Source organism: Hippopotamus amphibius, chromosome 7 (assembly GCF_030028045.1).
Source record: "Hippopotamus amphibius kiboko isolate mHipAmp2 chromosome 7, mHipAmp2.hap2, whole genome shotgun sequence".
Classification (NCBI taxonomy): domain Eukaryota; kingdom Metazoa; phylum Chordata; class Mammalia; order Artiodactyla; family Hippopotamidae; genus Hippopotamus; species Hippopotamus amphibius.
Genome location: NC_080192.1, coordinates 122,766,287 through 122,783,881, shown reverse-complemented (window position 1 = coordinate 122,783,881; position 17,595 = coordinate 122,766,287). Strand labels below are relative to the sequence as shown.

Here is a 17,595-nt window from a genome sequence, read left to right as displayed (position 1 = left end):
AGTCTTGGGAAAGAGAATTTCTCCACCTCGGTAGCAGGTTAAGTGTATCTTCTATTAAACATGATGTTTACCTCCCAGTTGCCACGCAGGTCCATTTTTGGTGAATGAGCTTGTGTTTTATTTACGGGAGTGTGGTTTTTTTCTTAGCATTAGGAAGTAAGTGCTATTCTGAACAAAATGAGAACTCTGTAAGGACAGGGTGCTTACACAAATTGTTTCCTTTTAATTAGCTATTCTACATGGATAACAAGATGCAGAATTTACTGCAGCTATCACTTGTCATTTGTCTAGGAATGTAAAATACAGGAAGTTCTCAACTTAAAAATGACCCAGCAGTTCATCTGTAAGTCACTTGCTTGGAATTTTGAATGCTTTCCCCCTGGCCCCCTGGGATAGCTTCCACCTGGTGATTAGTATCCCGTCAGCCCACAGAAGTTATTTAATCTGTTCCTACAGATGAAATTATCCTAATTTCTACTTTCCCTTTGAATAGGCCACCTACTGTCCCTGCCGAGTGGGGTCCTGATAACTTTTTCCTTTCTCTCATTCCCTCTTCAGTCCTATTCTTTCTGGTTTTCATTGTTTCCCTCTCGTTTCTTCTTGCCTCGTACTTCAGTTCTACCATAATAAGGAGATTTGGGAGGCTGCTCTGCAGTCTAACCACTTTGCTACCATTTCAACTGGAAAACACATCCTACAGCCTCAACAAGAAGGAATTATGGTTATGATGAGTACTTAGTACTGGCTTCCTGCTTGCCGGGTACTGTTGCACGTGCTTTGTATGTACTATTCATTTATAACTCACAGTGATGCTCCATCAGGTAGGCGCCGTTATGAACCCCATTTTACAGGTGAGGAAACTGAGCTGCAGAGTGGTTAAGTAACGTGTTCAAGGTTAAGTGTTACGATTTAAATAGAGGCAGAATACGGAGAATACATGTTATGCTTTAAGTGGAGGCAGCTGGGCTCCAGCATCCATGCCCTGAAATGCAGAGGGTGGAAGACTTTCTCTGTAAAGGGCCAGATAGTAACTCTGTGCAGCTCTGTGGGACATATGGCTCCTGTTGCAGCTTCTCCATTCTGCCGTCCATAGCACAAAAGCAGCCGTAGACAACGCGTGAGTGAATGAGTGTGAATGCTCCAGTAAAACTTTATTGATGGATGTTGCAATTTGTTTCATATCAATTTCATGGCGCCCAAATTGTTCTTTTGATTTTTTTTCTCAACCATTTAAAAATGCAAAAATCATTCTTAGCTTATGGGCCATACCGAAACAGGCCGTGGGCCACCTTTGGCCCCCGAAGTGTAGTTTGCTGACCCCTTCTCTAAAGGATAGTAGTTTTTTTGTGTGTCAGAACATGAATGTGACTATGTGTCTTTGAAATGATATAAAGCGTTGCTTATATCATAGCTAGACATCTCCCTTCCCACATTGTTCTGGATCTTAAAAACAAAGAACAATTCTGTGTTGAACTATGCCTTGGCAGTCAAGAGTCAGATTACTGTGCATTGCAATTATTTTTTTCTAGCATTATTACTTACATAAACTGTGAAGTCATTTACAAGCGCCATCATTCATCTTGAATATCACCACCCCCTGTTAGAATCTGACCCTCTGTGATGTGTATATGTGGATTATTAGTGAGAACCATAGGTCAGATGTCAGATAAAGGAGCAACCTTTCTTCCCCTCCCCTTTTTTTCTTTTTTTGGTAGCAGCAGTGTAATTTAGACAAGAATGTTGTGTGTCCAAGAAGAGGCTAAGGTTTCAACTCCAACTTAGCTTTGGGAAAATAAAAGTCATTACATAATTTGCTTCAGAGACTTCATCTGCTGAACAAAGGTGCTTTTTACGATAGCATTGTTACAGGCATGTGTTTATGGGCGTGCCTCCTGCGTGCTTTTGGGTGAGGCAAAGAGATGGCCCCAGATGCTAACGATTCTGATGTTTTCATAGTCAGCTTTTGTCAGTTGCCCTGGTATCTGTGCACTGCAGGGAGTATTAAGTTGTACAGGATCCAGTTCTGCTCTTAAGGAGATTTTGAAATGATAGCTGAGCTATCCCTTGAGGGGGGCTACGAAGGAAAGGGCGCAGTTGGCCCCCTGGTGAATTTAGGTGATGACACGATCACCTGAAATTTAAACTGCCAAGGAGGCACGTGTGATAGGGTTATTTTGGCTACTTTTGAGAAGTGTAACAATTCTTAAGTTACCTTTTTGTAAGATCGCCTACTTTAGGGAGTTTTAAGGTTTGGTTTGGTTTCTATCTAGTGAAGGAGGAAATTAATTAAGCCTCCTTAAAATGCTCATAGACATAAAGACACCTAAAACATCAAAATATGTACTTAGTGTTACATCCACTATGTGGCATATGAAATGCTGCAGCCTTGATCATTTATTCAGGTTTTTGCTGAGCACATACTATGTACCATGCATCGTCAGAGGGGCTCGGGATGTAGCCCTGAACAACTAAACATAATGTCTGCCTTCCTGGAGCCTATGGTCTGAAAGGGGAGAGACGATTGATGAGTAGCGTAATTAGAACATATGTTAGATCGTGGTAAGTGCTGTGGGGAAAATAAAACTGCAATAATGGACAGGGAGTGCGGGGTGGGTGTGAGATGGGAAGGAGTGGGGGCCCTGCTGGTTTTAAATAGGCTGTCAGGGAAGGTGCTGCTGAGAAGGAGACATTTAAGCAAAGGCCTGAAGGAGATGAGGGTGTGAATCTTGGAGATGTGTGGGGCTGGGCAGAGGCCTGGCTTGTTTGAGGAACAGCAACTTTAGTAAAACTGTAATGTTAAAACTGCACATTTGAGGCAGGTGGGGGTTAGATGAATTGGTTTTTCCCTTTGACCGAATTGGTTTGAGACAGCTTTACTTAGAACCAGATACAAAGTTCTTTAGAAAAATCAGAGGAAAGAACAGTTGTTTATAGATTTTGGAGCATTGGGGACGTGGAGGTCTAGGGATGGCTCTGGAGAAGGTCATCTGTGAGCTTGAAAAGGTGGTTAAACTTGAACACAAAGAACTGGAGAAGAGCATTTCTAGGAAAACAATGATGTGACACCAGAAAGACCGGTGTATTAGTGATCTACTGGCATGTAATAGGTCCCCACAAACTCAGCAGCCTGAAACAATAAACATTTATTGTCTGACAGTCTCTGTGGGTCAGGAATCCAGGAGGTGCTTAGCTGGAAGCTCTGGCTCAGGGTCTCTCACGAGGTTGCAGTCAGCAGGGGTGGCTCGACTGGGGCTGGAGAACCCACTGCCAAGGGGATTCACTGCTGTGGCTGTTGGCAGGAGGCTTCCCTTCCTTTTCACATGGACCTCTCGGCAGAGCTGCCTGGGCGTCCTCACATGGCTGCTGGCTTCTCCCTGAGCAAGGGATCCCCGAGCCACACCTTCACCTCTGCCTTATTCTCCTCATTAGAAGCGAGTCACTAAGTTGAGTCCACTCTCAAAGGGACTGTAGTTAATAAGCTGCATTGCTTGAAGAGAGAAATATCAATGAATTTGTGAACATATTTGAAAATGACCACATTTAGGATAGGATTATATTAGAATTTGATATAAATGAAGACTAGTGGTAATGAAAGCTTTTAAAGATTGGTTAAAGACTGCGATTTCAACAAAACAATTCTGAAAAGTCACAAGAAAACAAAATAAAGTAATGAAGGGGAAACCTATAGCTTAAAAGAGGTTTAAGAAACATTAACCAGTCACAATATTTAAATTATGTTTATCCTGATGCAAACAAACTGTAAATAAAAGAAAAAAGATAAGACAATTATGAGAATGCTGACATTGATTGGAAATTTGGTGATATAAAAGAATGATTGTTGGTTTTGGGGACAGCAATGATGACCTTGTAGTTATGTAAGGAAGGGGAATAAAATTAAAGTATTTACAGATGAAATTATATGATGTCTGAGCTTTGATTGAAATTATCCAGTGTGCTGAGGTATAGCTGTAACAAGATTGACCATGAGGGGACAATTATTGAAGCTGGATGATAGGCACAGAATTCTTACCCAATTCTCTCTACTTTTATGTAATTTTGAAATTTTCTGTAATCAAGAGTCCCAAAAAAGAGAAAGTTTCGAGTAAGAAGACTGCTACAGTTTTTCTTCTGCCTCAGGAGGTGAATCTGGCTGTAGCATCTAAAATGGATTAGAACTGGTGGTAACTGGCGGGTGGCTCTGTAACAGGTGTGGTGGTGCTGGATGTAGAGGAAGGAAGCGAGCTCAGGAATTATTGTTAATGAAAGACCTTGGCACCTAATCAAACATGGGAAGCAAAGAAAAAGAGAATCAGGTATGATCCAGGCTTGGGATCGTGGGAGAAAGGGAGGATGTGGAGGTCTTTCTATCCTGCTGTTTTCAAAGATTTCTTGGTAACATCATGGATCTTCAGGGTCTTTGGTGGTGGCTGATGCTTGGTGAATGGATGATTTCTGATGGAGCTTTGTGGGTGAATAGCTAGAAGCATCCTCTGTACCCCTTCAGGGACTAAAAGCAAGTGAGTGTCAGTGGTATATGCCTGGCCACTTGGTCAGGTATTGGTTTGGAAAGACCTTGGTCAGGGCATTCCGGCAGTAGTCATTGCTATAGTTGGTAATTCCATTCATGCTTCTCATGGAAGTTTATTATTATGGGTTCCTTTTTCCAGTTTTCCAGGCCACATCTTGGATCCTCCATGAGCTAATGAAAAGACCAAACAATGCCTCATCTTCCTGTATACAAATTTAGGCTGTCACTTTTCTCATTCTTTGACCTTTTATGTCACTTTATAATGCTGTATTCCTTAGAAAGTCTGTATTAACACTTCAGGGTACTTTCATAATCGGATCTTATAGATGTTGTTCATATATAGCTGTCAATGTATTCATCAAAGAATTGCCACTGTTAGGTCACAGGTGCACCCCAGTGTCTGTCTTTAGTCCTATATTTAAAAAGGTGTTAATGCTTATACGTTGTGGCCAGGAGCTCCACAAAGGAGCAAAAAATCAAAACTGTTCAGTTTTCCAGAATTTTTCATCATCTGTCAGTATCATTTTTCACATGTATGTTGAAGTTTCCCACAAGAGTTTGTTTTCCACCCTCAGTGCTGCTCAGTGAGGCTGTTTCAACTTGCGTGAACTGTCTGTCTTATCCTTGTTAATCATGATGGGTGTTACAGGCACTGACCATGGACCCACGAGGCGGAGGTGGTAAGGGGCATTCTTCAGCTGCTGATGTCTTCTGGTTGTTTAGAGAACACAGGCACAAATGACCACTGCTTTGCCAAATGGGGAGCTGTTATCTGTACTGTGTAAAGAGGAGGCACTTTTGCAGGACACAGTGTGCCCAGTCACCTCTCTTTGAGCTTGAGAAGGAAGTCTGGTTTCACTCAGGATGTGGATGTCAAATCTATCTCAAGAGCTCACATGTATCCAGTCTTTTTTTCTTGCCTGGTGATGGCTGTTTTCATCATTTTATGTCCTGGTGTTTCAGAGGATGGTGGTTAGTTTCTCTGGAAAAAAAAAGTTTTGTCCTGTCTCAAACGAGTGCAAGAGGCCTGAACTTACCTAATGGCATTGATAACCCATCTTTCTTGTCATCTCAGGGATGGAGTAGAGAGAAAAGAAGCAAGTAAGAAAACGGTCTCTTTTAAGACAGGCATAATTCAAATATGTTCTCTGTTTATCAAGTGAGCTTATAGTACACCAGATATTTTCCAAATATAGGGAAGTCCCTTTAAAATTCACATTGAGATGATGGGTTCCACTTTCAAAGGTCTCGAGAAATGAATCCTTCATGCTTACCGCCGGTCGGTTGATGGGAGGCAGTGGTGAGCGATGTCTGTGCCGTGGAGAAGAGGGTGCCACTGTGTCCTTTATCTCTGTCCAGTTCTTAGTTTCCTGTTACTGTGGTTGTTTGAGTCTTAAAAAAAAAACTATATGCTGTGATATCGACAAGGATGGGAGCGTTTGTGGAATGTTCCTTGAAGTATTCTGCTCTCCAAATTGACAGCAGCAACAACAAATATAAGCTCCTTCGCTTTATTTGGATTTTCTCACACTACTCCTAAAGGAAAAACTCATTATAAAACTACATCAACAGGTGCAACTTTAGGGAGACGCTTCACGCTGTTTGGAGCACTAACAGTTGAGATTTGTCTGAATTTATTAAAGTAGCCAAAGAGATAGTCAGTACTTGAATAGATGGTTTTCCCAAGTGATCTCTCAGGCTATGGAGGGGCCCTGGCTTAGTGTTGACCCTCTCCCCCCACCCCCACTCAGCTGGCCCTCCCCCATGTTTCTCTTATGTGCTTCCTGTACTTAACCATTATCATCATGCTTACCACACAGTCATCTGTCTTGTCTACATAGGTACGCAGAAGGGCGATGATAAACGTTTACTACCTTCTTGTTGAGTTTTTCCTGGAGAAAAAAATATTAAAATGTCTAAGTCCCTGTCCAAGGATTGTTTCCTGAATACTGATATTGCAGGAGTGACTTTATTCTCTAGGAATAATACCATTTGCTTTCGTAAAGCCCTGAGCATTTGCACAGTACTCTGCCTTCCTTGTTGTATTTGCCCAACACGTCTACAAGATGAAGGTTTTGAGCCTTAGTTTATGATGTGGGAAAAAAAAAAAGCACAGTGGTAAAAAGTTGAAGAAAAGGAACTCATTCTGGGGATTTTAGAGTTCCTGGCACTTTATGGATGTGATGGGAACTAAAAATGTGAGCCAGTGACTGATTTTATCATTTTATGTGCATGTTTTTTAAACTTTTTTAAAAATAGTTTTTAATTCAATATTTTATTAGTCTTACTTGCCAAAAGCCAATTTAGTTATTTATTTTTCGGCCATGCCACGTGACATGTGGGATCTTAGTCCCTGAACCCGTGCCCCCTGCATTGGAAGCATGGAGTCCTAACCACTGGACCGTGAGGGAAATCCCCTGAACTTTTTTTAAAAGTAGAAGTTAAATTGAAATTATATACAGAAGAGTACAGAAATCAAAAGTGCACATGCCTGGTGATTATCCCACACACATGGAAGTACCATTCACGTCGAAGAGTAGGATGTTGCCAGCACCACAAAGCCCCCTTTTCCTAGATTTGCCCTCTTTCTTCTCCCTAAAGGGAGCCTCTATCTTGACTTCTAACACCAGAGATCAGTTCTGTCTGTTTTGAACTATATGTAAATGAATCATACAGCGTGTATATTTTCACTCACCCTTATGTCCAAGATTCCTCTCCGTAATTGTGTGTCGTTGGAGTTCACAATTACATTCCAAAGATGATTCCATCATAAGAATATACCACAACTTATTATTTGTTCTGCTCTTGATGAATGTTTGGAGTTTCTCCAGTTTTGGATCTTATGAAGAACTCTCTTATGCATACGTATATATGCAAATTCCAGAAAAAGACCTTTGTGAATCTAAGTCCTCGGAAAAACAAGCCCAACTAGTTACAGCAACGTCAAGGTTTGAGAAGGACTTCATAATCCATTGTGTGAAGTTTGATCATGTTGGTATCTGTTGGTTGAGGAAAACAGGCACATGAGGAAAGGGATGGGGAGAGAGAGTGTCTGAGGAAGTGGCAGCAAGGAACTTTTTCCTCCTGAGCAGGACTTGGCAGGGAGAGTAGACTGTGGAGTGGGGTTGGAGAGGCAGGGGAAGAGTCGGGAGGTCACTTTGTACCCCATGCTGTCTGCACCCTGCTGGATCCCACAAGGAAGTCTTGGCCAAGATTGGTTTTGAGATACAACCAGTAACTGACTGGATTTAAGTTCTGGACAAAGGTATATGAAGAATTGTGTGGAAACTCAAAGTTTGTGATTGAAAAGGGCAAGTGCTGGGATAGTTTGGTCTCCAATTTAATTGCTAGAAATCAGGGTGATGTTTGCTGCATTACAATAGTAATAATAGCTGGTATTTATTGAGTGTTTGTTTACTCTGCACCAGGCACTATTTTGATTACTTTCTGAGTATTATTTCATTTAACTGTCTCAAAGGAATGTGAGATAGACATTATTATTATTATTATTCCCATTTCATATGTTGGAGCAATTCAGGTGCAGAAGGATGAAATAATTTGCCTGAATGTGCTCAGCTAGTAAATGTAGAGTCAGGATTCAGATTTAGGCAATCTGTGAAGTTAGCCTCTTTATTCTGCCTCTTACTTTGATGGCATTCTTATTACTTTCCTATCACTGCGTAACAAATGGCCACAAATTTAGTGACTTCAAACAGTGCAAATTTATTCTTATAAGGGGGTCCAAAGTCTGAAATGGGTCTCACTGGGCTCAAATCATGATGTTGGCAGGGCTGCCTTCCTTCTGGAGGCTCTAGGGGAGAATCTGTTTCCTTGCCCTCTCCAGCTTCTAGAGGTTGCCTGCGTTCTGTGTCTCATGACCACTTCTCAGTCATCGAAGCTGATAATCTTGGGCTGAATCCGTCTCACTGCCATTCTCTGGTTCTTTCTTCTGCCTCCCTCTTCTACTTTCAAGGACATTTGTAATGACATTGGACCCACTTGAATAGTCCAGGATAATTTCCCCATCGCAAGATCAGATTAGCAACTTTAATTCCATCTGCAACTTTAATTTCCCTTTGCCACATAACTTAATAGAGGTTCTGGGGAGTAGGACGTGGACATCTTTGGGGGGCTGTAATTCTGGCTACCACAGACTTTTACCAGGGACCCGGTCTGGTCCTGGTAGTCTTCTCTGCTACTCACACGTGAGCTGTCATCAGAAGGGATAGTATTGATGAATACTCATCACCGTCCTCTGCAGTGAAGAGCAGAGACAGCCCGTAGGACGCTTATGAATGTTAGATTTAAACACTTTACGTAAGTTTAAGGCCTGAATGTGGCCTCCAGTGTTCTCTGAAATCTTGGGACCAGCGCACGCAGGCCCTTGTGGTGGGTGAAAGGGGGGAAACCAAGAGCCTAGAGATGGCCAGGCACCAGGAGGGCTGGCTCTGCTCGTGCCCCCTGCCGCGTGGAACTGGGGATTGAAAAGTCAACACCGCTTTTGACATACAATGGCCCCACCCACTAGACAAAATGGCCTGCGGACTCTGCCACTCTCTTGGGGTGGGGGTGGGGGGACACACAGAGAAATGGGGAGAGGGCTGGGACTGTCCCTCCCCTCAGCAATTCGATTGGGGCCCATGAGCCCAGTAAAGTGTTTCCTGTGTGATTATTCTTCCACGTTGAAATACATTTGTGCGCTGAAAGTTGAATTAATGAGTTGTCAGAGCACTTGCTGCAAATGGACAACAGAACTGGGATTGAAACACACATGAAGCCGCTGATAAGCAGTTGGAACAGAACAGTTTGGCTGACAGGGGACCCGTGAGCTTTCGGCCCGGCCTGCATGCTGAGTGCCAAGCAGGAGAGTGAGTTTCAGGGTCTGACTATGGGTGTTGTGCAGATTAGAAATTCCTCTTTGCATTGGGTTATGTTTGGCATTCCATAGATACTGTTCATGCATCCTTCCAAAGTGCCTCTGGGGTTGCACTAAATCTTCTTTCCTTGTTTTCCTTGGCGTAAGTGTTTGTTTATGTTTGAGAAAAGTGAAGACTAAATTATAAGACTAAAGTTTTATAGCAGTTCTCTGCCCTAGAGTTGCCTGGGATCAGAATAAAGAACCTATCAGACGTGAGTCCTGTGTGAGGGAGGTGACAAGTACACCTCCCCTTAAACAAAATATGCACAAGTAGGAGGTAAAAAATTGAGTTAAATAACTTGTAGGCAAATATGTCTACAGTTAGTATATCTTCACTGAGGTTTTCAAGGTTGAGTATATTTTTTCCCTATTTATCTATTAACCATACTAGGGATGACCTAGCAGAAACAGCTGATCCTAGGGTCCAGAGAATAAGAACTTCTAAGTGGAAAGAAAGTCTACTTAAATACCGTGGAGAAGAGAAAGCCTCGATTTGCTCATCCAGGAAAAAGTGTCCATCGTTTTTCAGGACTGCAGTTTTTGGACAAGATATTTATGTGTTTATGCAGGATAGCAGGAGGAACCAGAAAGACTGGGTGAAATTAAGTTGGATTGGAGAATGTTCCTGTACCCACTAGAGTTTGGGGAGCTTTTCCATGAGTGGGGCGGAAAGGGTCTGACTGTCCCCTCTATGCCAGGTGCTGGGGACTTTATGAAGTACGAAGTCTAGCTCAAACTAGAGGGATCTTTTCAAAATGTGAGTCTTGTCCTGCTGTGCGTAAGAGCCTCACTGGCTTCTCAGTGCTCTTAGGATAAAGCTTAGTTTTCCACTCCTAGGGGATGGGACTCCATGGTCTCACCTTGCGCAGCCTGTCACCGTGTCACAGGCGGCTCCTGGAGGCTGCCCAGCTCCTTCCTGACACGTCTTCTCTGTCTGCAGCTGTATGAGCCGTACGTGTTCGTCTTCCCTATTAACACCTCCGTGTTCCACTGATCTCAGTTTCCAAGGGAGAGCGTTAATGCTCCCTTACTCCCTGAAAGATGCTTTCCTAGCACCATGTCTCCCCACCTTCTCCCTTCATAGCATTCATTTCAGTTTGTGTGCTTTACTCTACCAGGCACAGTGCTTACGTGGTGAAGGAAAACTGTGGGTGATATTATGACTGCTCTCAATGGGAAAGTCTTATCACGCAGGAATGCAGATATTAACCCATCTTCTAAGCTGCCTCAGTTTCCCCAAAGCAATCAGAAGGGACAAGTTCAATAAATCACTGATCAGAGTAGGCAGAAGTTCAGTCGGTCATCCCACTCACTATTACAGGAGAGTGGTTCAGCCCTGGCATCCATCCTGTTCTTCTGTGGTACCTCTAGGTGATGGTGGGACCCACGTTCTGTATCTCTCTGAATGTCATAGGAACTTGCATCCATCAGACTCTACTTAGTCCTCTGGATATTATCTTCTTGACATTGCAGTGCCAACTCTTCTTGCTCCTTACACTTCCTAGAATGCCTGTAATAGACATAAAGCATATTAACAAGAAAATGACAGCAGAGCCCAGGCAGCCAATCTCTTGGGAAAATGATTGAAACTGACACCATAAATCCAGTTTATGAGTTCACATTTCCGAGTACTCAAGAGTATTTAATTAAATGTTAATTGATTTGAACCTGACGCAAGATTGGCTCAACTCTCATAGAAAGCAAACAAGGACATTTAGGCAGACTTCAATTATTTTTCACTTAGAGTTCATATGATTCCAGAGTGATGTGATTCATGGAGTTAGCTCTTACCCAAAAGCAGAAGAAATATTTTATCAATATCTTTGAATAGAATTAATCTTCGGTACTTGTCCTTTTTGAAAGTTATTTGAACATAACAGAAAATAGAACAAGAGTGTATTAGGTACAGATTTTGTTTTTCATCATTCAAAATTTTCATCCAGCACAGACCATAAAGTTATATTGCTTAAAGGGGCAAATACCTTACCCAGTCACACGGGAAGGTGGCAGCAGAGCTGTGACTTGAACTTGACCTCTCAGTCCATGTTCTTAGTCCTTGTTATCTTTTGTATGCCATGGTCTGATTCTTTTTACCAAAACAATAATAAAAAAATTTGTACAGTAATTTTGAAGTCCAAAATATAAATTAAAAGGGTGGAGAAGTTAAAAATTTTAGTCATTGCATGAATTCTCAAGTAAACCACTCTTGTTTGACAAAAAGTTGTTTATTTTCAAAACTATCAAGGTTCATTTAGTCAAAATGTATTATCTCATGAAGAAAGTGTGACAGTTCATTATAGTAAGTTACCAATGTAGAAGCTATCCTAAGTCTTTAAAAATTAGCTGGTGTCTCTACCATAGATACAGAAATTATGTTTTAAAAGTTCTCATTTTAGGCCTTTGTTGACATGGATATCACTTTTATTTCTTTAAAGCACTGCCTTTTTTTTTTTGGCCTGATATTGGTGTTTTGCCAAGTGCTGGTACTTGGAGATTTGATGGACAGAATCTAAAGTGAGACATCATTCTTTCTTAATTTGTTCAAAGCCTCTTTATGCAGCAGCTAATCCCTCCTAATTATATTTCTAGGAAGGATGTTCTTAACTCAAACAGGAAGATGACATGGACATTTTGAGGAGATTAGGATGCGCTTTACTTTGAGAAAAGAAATTTGAAAGGAAGTGCTCTCTTTCCCATGTCTCATTCCCCGGGGCACAAATAACCATTTTCTCCTTGGCCCTTTGTGGAACTCTTTTTCTCTCTTTCTGTTTCTCTTCCATTCCTGTGGCTCCTCCTGGCTTAAGTAAGCTATTTGAAGGAATAAAAAAAAAAAATTCCTAAGAAGCTCATTTCCATGTACGAGGCAAGCATTTCACAACTTAATTGGCTTAATGTCTTGAAAGGGGACCTGAGAATCTAAATAGTAGGAAAATTTAGTGTGCATATATTAGAAATATTTTACACAAAGTTGAAACACTTTGCAGTCTCCTTGATTAATTTCTTTGCTGCCATATTGTTTTATATTAATTGAATGTAGATTTTTATGTGGAAGTAAATATGTTACTGACATTTATTAGATTGCTTCAGATCCTTAATATTTTGAACAGAGTAATTGTGTCACTGTCAAATAAGACTTTGATAAATAAATTATAGTCTGTAAAGTCTTAGTGGTTTTGAATATTCCTGTGAAGTATGATATTATCACATGCTCACAGAATAATTTCAATTTGTTCTTCTTAGTTTTAATTGAGGTAGAACATTTTCCACATTTGTTAGCCCTTTGTATTTTTATGTGGATAATCTATTACATTCTTTGCCTCATTTAAATTACATGTAATTTACATTACATATGCTTATAATTGTATATTTTTTAATTTGTAAGAGCTCTTTTCATATTAAAGATCCCTTTGTTAAACATTTCAAGAACTCTCAAAGGGGGAGGCCCTTGTATGCAAAAAATGTTATTAGTATTTATTGAATCTTTATACCTCAAATTTGGAAGAAACTTCTTGCATTGGATTTCTGAAAAATCCCACTTGCACAGGAGGACGAGAATACCATCTATGATTCATTGGGTAATTTATTTCATAATTCTTCTGTCCTATAAGAGGCTTGTAGATTGACACAGAGAGTACCTTTAGGTTCTCCTGAGCCACCTATGACTTTTCCAAGCCTAAATAGTTCTCAGGCATTTTGAACTGGTTGCCTTAATCCAGGCTTGCCTCAGCGAAGTTAAAAGTTCTGTTCTCCTCATGTCCACAATCCAAAAGCTTAAGTTACTATAGTTGATTCATTCAGTCTGTAGGCAGATAGTTATCGAGTGCCAACTACGTGCCAGGTGCTGTTCGAGGCACTCCAGTTGGAGGGGTCAGGCTAAAATGCCTGACCAATAGGTAGTCATGGAGGATGATACTCAGCTGACTGGCAACTTACAAATTCCAGTGAAGAATAAGGAAAGGGGCCATCGGTGGGGGCTGGAGTAAAGGAAAACATGCTAGAATCTGGAGGACTTAGGAGAGTGAACGAAACCTAAGACTTACCTGTGGGGAGCCCGGCCAGGTGGGGTGCCGCCGACACGTGAAGCGAGGCCTGGGGGTTGATGGGCGGATTAGAGAAAGCAAAGCCTGAAGGAGCCGGCCTTGCAGCCCAACCCACCCTCTATAGCAATTTCTTGAAAGCAAGTCTGATTTTCTTTCAAACAGAAGGAATACAGACCACAAGTCAAGTATACAGTTTCTTTGGATCCAGGCTAAGGAATTATATGTGTGTTTCTTTCTCTCTAGATATGTTAAATCAAATGATACATGACCTTATCCGCCTAAGGAATGGGAAAATGCGGGACTGTCTTTGAAAGCCTCCTCCTTACTCCACTTTATCCCTGGATTCAAATTCACCCACCTGTAATTGGAACCTGGTTCTGTTTCCTTTTGCATTGATCAGACTAACACTTCAGAAGGTACTGGGTGACATTTCATCATGTTGTTTACAAAAATCAAGGTCCCTTTTTACTTTTTCAGATGTTCATCAGACTCCAGTTTCGTTTGTTGGTTGACAGCTTTTGCCCTTCACGTTCTCTCTCCGATAACAGCATAAACCTCTGTGCTTCTTCTCTGTGGTTTTCATGCTGTGCTAGGAGTGATCAACTCACCTGTATGCCTCCTCCGCTAGGACTGAAATCCCACATCTTCCACGATGTCTTACCGATGAGCTGGAGAGGAGCCTTGGATAGTTGTGTGTGCACACGCGCGTATGCACTCACACAGAGGTCTGTATCACATGTTGGTAGGCTCAGTATCTTTCTAGTTGGATCGCATTATCTAGTTTCTAGTTGGATTGTAGTCTCATTAGTTATTATTTAAAATAATGTAATAAAAATAAACGGAAACAATTGCATTTTTTATTGTGTGAAGTTAAGTAATAACTTTTGTTTCAGAGTTCACTTACATTTGTTGCTTAATTTAGTTGTTGGGGCCTAAGATTGCTAGGAAAGGTTTTATGATTTACTTTGTGAAGTAATCAGTCCAGCAACATGCTACTTGATAGTAACAGTGGCGTTGCCTTTCATAAAATCAGAAATATTCCCAAACCCTGTGAGGAAGTACTGTGCTTCTCTTAAAAAGCTTACATATATCATCTTTGTGTTCAGGTTAATTTAGGGTGATCTTTTAAAAAGGAAGGATTTGATCAAAGGTCCATTAGGAATTCTTTGGCAAGAAACCAAAGGAAATGACTTGGGACTTTGAATCTCAAATATTTATCGAGTACTTACTGTATGCCAGGTACTGTGCTAGTGCCTAAACTAAATGTTCTTTAATTTCAGTGAATAATCCATATCTGTTGTTTTTCCCCTCCCTTTCTAGTATTTCTAGAATGAAGAGTTAAATTTTTATTTGTTTGTTTTTAGTAAAGAGCTATATTTTTATGGGAGAAAGCATCTGTAATGCAATTCCTTCTACTGCTAGTAAATCAGATATTTGACCTGTTCCTTGAAAGTCGGACTTTCAAGGAACAGGCCTGGAATCAGTTAATTAGATGATTAGCTTGCTCTAATAGCATGCCAGGCACCCTTCTGACTTGTAGACAGTACTGTGGGAAGATCTAACCCCTAACTAGCCTTTCAAACTCAAACCACTGCAGGTGTGGACAATTAAATGAGAACGCAAAAAAAAAGAGATTTTCGCCTGATTGGAAAACTCCAAGTGACAATAGTGCATGAGTTAATAGCTCCTGTAGAGTTTTTGAAGAAAAGGGTAAGCCAGCCACAGAAAAGAAGAGGGGCATTTTGTGTGTGTGATATTTCCCAGGAAGAGCAGAATGTGAATGCTAACTGGCTTCAGCTGGACAGGCTTCCTTTCATACGGAGACGCTGCCTCTAGTGTTGAGGAAAAAATGCACACTAGAAAATAGTGCAACATTATGGTGCCATCTATCTTGAAAGTGAATTATTTTTTTATTGTCTGCTTTAAAGTAGTTCCCAGACGACCAAAAAACTTCAACTAGCATTGATGCTATTTTGCATATGGACGAGTTCCGCAGGCAAAAGCCTTTAAAGCTGTTATTTCAAAGGGGCCTCAGGAGTTATCCATGTGGTGTGATGAGGCTACTTTTACTTTTCATAAAGCTCCCAAGAGTCCCGCCCGCCCAGCTTCCTGGGCGCAAGGCGAGCGGTCTGGAGGAGACCTTGCGCTTTTTCTGTCTTGATCCGGCTCGTGACAGGCTTTCAGGACATCTCTCTTTCTCTCAGATGGTATTTTTTCCCTAAATTCAAAGTTTCACTTTCTTCTTGAGTGCTTTGTATCCTTTTTTTCCCTTTCCCTTCTTTGAGGGGGTGAGGGGCCTAGATACGCAAGTGCGCGGAGGTAGAAGGCTGAGGCAAAATTGAAAGGTTTGTTGTCTTTGTTTAAGGAAAAAAGCAAAAGCTAAATGGTTTTACGTCTCAGATTTCTTAGAATAAATTCAATTGAAAAAATAGTGCAAGTATTCTAACCTATGAAAATGCTTGCCAAAATTAGTATAATTAAGATCTTAAGAGTTTAAATGTTTAGCGCTGACAGAGAACCGGTGAAATCTTGGAGGTGAGTTTTTTCTTTTTGTTAGCGGGGTTAACCAAAACTAAAACTTTGAAATATAAATGTATATAAACTTCAGTTAAACTATTAATGTTTGGATTTTAAAGTCTGCATGGATCAGAAAATGGATTTAGTATCCCATATCCTCTAGAATGATGACGGGCCATGGAGGCCTGGGACAATGCTGGCACGTTTTCAAAGGAATTCTTCCCTGGTCTGGATACTATAATAAACACAACTGCAGTTTGGTCGATTTATTATATACACACCATGTATGATAGTTTGAAAGTTGGGTTTTTTGCTTTTGTTTTAGGCACACGGGTTATAGCTGATTTTGTAAAGGGTTTGAAATAGCATTTGGGTAAAGACTGGTAAGAATTAATGGAGAAAATGCAAACATCCATACCAATCGATTCCTGAAAGGGTTCGAGTCGAAACATGTGATACAAGTTGAACTCTTCTGATTATGCCATTGGGCAGCAGGTGGCAAGCTTTGCTTTTCAATGAACTTGGGTTTTATTTTTCCACCACGGAATGCCAGAATTTGAAGAGGGTGGTTTGAATCCACTGGAATATGTCATTTCTTGGCAGTGGGACCTTGAACCACCTCCTTTGCTCATTGTGCATAATTGCCTTTCTTTGGATGCTGAAGCCGGCCTTCGGGTTCCCGTGCGGCAGATGGATAGGAATTAATTCATATGAGCGATGCTTTATTCTCTTGTGATTTTAGCAACACATTGCTAATGGAGAAAATAAATTAGAAACAACTGAGTTTCTTAGGGCAGTCGCTGTATGATTTATAAGACATTTTGTTGTACGGTTTTACCTAATACTAAATCTTACGTATGTAATCTTTTGGGGTTTTTTGCTTTCACTTTAAAAAATCACTTCTTACTGGCTAGATACCTTGATATGGGGGTGTGAGAAGTAATTAAACAGAACTGAACAGATTTCCGTGAAAGTATTTTTTGGAAAGTTGGAAAAGAAAAGTACATTTTAAGACCAGAATTGAAAACCATTATCTCCCCTTAGGCTAAACTGTGTGTTTATTGAGGATTTGAATTTCAAGTCTGGAAAAAAGATTAAGCTTAAAGATGGGAGTGATGGTGAAGTGGGCACCAAATTATAGACTTTGCTTATATTTTCTATAAAAAATACTTCTTTTTTGGATTGTTTTATGCATCGTGAAAAATTGGGGAGAATGGAATGAAGAAGCATGAATCACTGTAAATATTTAATAGTCTATGAATATCTGGCACCTGCTATGTGCTTAGTTTTCCAGGGCTTTTGTTAGAATTGAGTTCATATAGGCTATATTTTATGTTCATAATTGTTTATGTTCTCAAACTTTTTTCCTATTCCAGCTCTGCATTTTTGTGTTAGAAATCATATTTACAAAATAGTTTATTACAGAGTTTAAATGGTAATAATGAAAAACCAAAGTGGCCATACCCACTGCCAGACTGGGTAAACAACTGCCATTATCTTAGAGGTGCTCTGTGTGGCCCTTCCCTTACTGTTACCCTCTCCCTCTGACAAGGTAATCTGTATGAATCATTCCCTGCTTCTCTCTCTCTCTT

General features: G+C 40.7%; 1 protein-coding gene across 4 annotated transcripts in view; it reads left to right on the top strand.

The window, feature by feature from the left end:
* The window catches only part of LTBP1 (latent transforming growth factor beta binding protein 1), a 395,008-nt gene that overhangs the window by 47,905 nt on the left and 329,508 nt on the right, over positions 1-17,595 (top strand). The window lies entirely within an intron of this gene.